This window comes from Gavialis gangeticus, unplaced genomic scaffold (genome assembly GCF_001723915.1).
Source record: "Gavialis gangeticus isolate Ggan-Ray unplaced genomic scaffold, GavGan_comp1, whole genome shotgun sequence".
NCBI classification, from domain to species: Eukaryota; Metazoa; Chordata; order Crocodylia; family Gavialidae; genus Gavialis; species Gavialis gangeticus.
This window is the reverse complement of record NW_017729025.1, coordinates 108,980,290-108,983,109: the sequence shown is the minus strand read 5'-3', so window position 1 is coordinate 108,983,109 and position 2,820 is coordinate 108,980,290.

Genomic DNA, 2,820 nt, shown 5'->3' with positions numbered 1-2,820 from the left:
TGAATGTAAGCTTTCTTTGTGGTTGCATCAGTCCTGTACCGAGTTCAAACTCTACATTAGAAACTTTAAATACGCAGAAAGTACAATATCAGCAGCTAAAGTGTTAATGATCCACAGGCAGAGTATAATGTGTCACACGCACCATATTTCCTACTTCTATTATGCTTTGTCATTTACAATCCTATTCCAATTTAAATAATAAAATCTTACATATTTAAGAGAACTATCACCAAGTTGTATTTTAATTATGTCAAAAAGTAGAATATTTTAAAAATCAGCTTATTATACTTGTAAATACAGGAACTTTTGTAAGACTCTCTCACCAGATTTAAAAGGATAGTGCAAGGAGACTTTAAAGACCTTGGATTATGAACTCATAGATGTGTTAAACAAACTCCATAAAGACCACTATAATAAGAGGCACAGGCATTGATACTTTAAATTACAGCTAAGGTTATCAAACAGAGGGGAAAATGGAAGGACAAGGTAGCAAAAATCTGTTCGAAATTTCCCTCTCTCCCCATCTCCAAAAATGTATGACTCTATAAATGATAGCTGGGAAAAGGGAGAGAAATCTGTACTGGGACATGGAGGACAGCTCTAAGAGGAGAGAACTAATATGTCTTAAAATACTGTGCAAGTGATAATGCAGCTGCTTTACATCAGCAGCTGCTTTACATACTATCTATCTAGTTTGGCACAATTACTCTACCCAGCCAAACTTCTTAAAAGGGATTCAAAATGGGAGGTCATCCTTTTGAGCACAAGAGACCCCTACATAAATAACAAACAAACACAGTTAAATAGCACACTCCCTTCAATACAGACTCAAATAAGTCACCAGTATTTCCCCATTGTCAAGAGTGTCTATGTTTGAAGAGTACAGCCACTGAGTGGCTACATCAGTGTTCCCCTACCACTGGTAGGCTCCAATTACTAGCATGTTTTACTTCATTGAGACACCATGAACTCAGTGCTCTGCCAGGGCATTTCACAATTCTGATCCTAGACAAACAGCCAAAAAATAAGTTGTGATAATATAGTGCATCTTACCCTACTGGCGTTATTGTACGTTAACTGACCTTCCTTTCCAGTGTGGGCTTTTTGTGGGGGGTTGCTTAGAAAAGACCCAATATTTAGCTTACCCTTACCAGGATCTGCACAAAGAGTGACTGGGTCAGACTGCACTTGGAAGAGTATATCCTGAGCTGACTGGAAATACAGGTTTAGGTGCAGTTTAGGTCTGTCCTTTGCCTTATATTGTCTAACAGTTTACACAGCCTTCAGAAGAAAAAAAGGGGTTTTTGGGTGTTTTTCTTAAACCTATAGAAGCATGTATGGATAACAAGACTAAGACTATGAAACTGGTAAGTTTCTGTAAAATGTTAAACTCCATTAGCACCAGAGAACTTAAAAATGTTGACTGCTTAAGATAAATAATTCATACAGGGTTCAGGAAAATCAGTACTGAGCCTAGATAATGGACACTTCCTTAAAAATCTCGGGACTTTTACTTAGCTTAGTGTTTATGAAATGTTTTACTATGGAAGCCAGAATTTGGTAGTTTATTTTGTGAACAAGTAAGCTTCCCCACACAGTAGTATTAGGAGACTACAAACCTCCTCTTTTTTGGGAAGCAAGTAGGACTTGGCTACTATGTCCAGGAACACTGTATAATCAGAGTCAAATGCAACTGTTACTTGTTGAATGGGCAACTATATACTGAGAACTAGTGAATGAACCAGCCATTACATGTTCACTAAGGCACTTCGTGCCACCTGCATAGGAATGATTTTAGATCTTTGGTTTAAATTGGGTGCATGTCATGTGTGATCAAGGGAAAAAAAATTTAAACCACTCAGTATATAGCTCCCTCCTCTTCATTCACGCATCAAGTCAAAACACAACATATTTGGCATTAGGATGAACTCGTAACACCACAGAAAAAATGGCCTATAGTCATAGTGAGCCAACCTGTCCGTCAGCACTTTAATGTAACTTGGAACAAGAATGTCAGCCATGTTTTTACAAAAGACTGACAAAATTAACTAATTAACAAAAGGCTAAGAAACTTGTAGGGAAGTCTGAAAGTCTTGGTTTCTACAGATATATCCTCAGTGAGCTCAGAACATCCACCAGAAACAAGAATCACTTATTCTTCTCTAGGGCAGTACTGCATAAGAATGCTTCTCAGAAATCCAAGCATCTACACCAAACATGTTAAAAGGTATTTTCCAGGAATGGAGAAGGCAGATCTCTCTCGTCTTACCTAGATGCCGTGTGGGCCAAATACTAACCTCACCTCAGATTCCAAGAAGAGCATGGTCAATTCCCTTGCTAAGCTATAAAGGCTGACACTTCAGCTTCCTTCCTTTATTCTTGCCATTTAGATTTTATGTCAATTTAGAAACTGTTTGAACTCCATGGTAAAAATCTTTCTGGAGGTCTGTGGCAAAATAGGGCTGGCTTTAATAGTTTAGGATGCTCTCTATAGGCTGTATATGTAACGTGCATCACTTGGGCATCTAGGAACAAGTACTTCTACTATCACCACCACAAGCCAAGCAGACTCATTTTCCTCATGGCAAAAAGCATTTTAATAGTTTCATAGTTTCATAGATTAAGGGTCGGAAGGGACCTAGTAGATCTTCTAGCCCGACCCCCTGCCAGGGCGGGAGAACAACAAAACCCCAAAACAAGAAACGGGACTCAAATGAGTCCAGTCGGGTAGGCATCCAGCCTCTTCTTAAAGACCCCCAGGGTAGGGGCCAGCACCACTTCCCTTGGAAGTTGGTTCCAGCTCCTAGCCACCCTAACTGT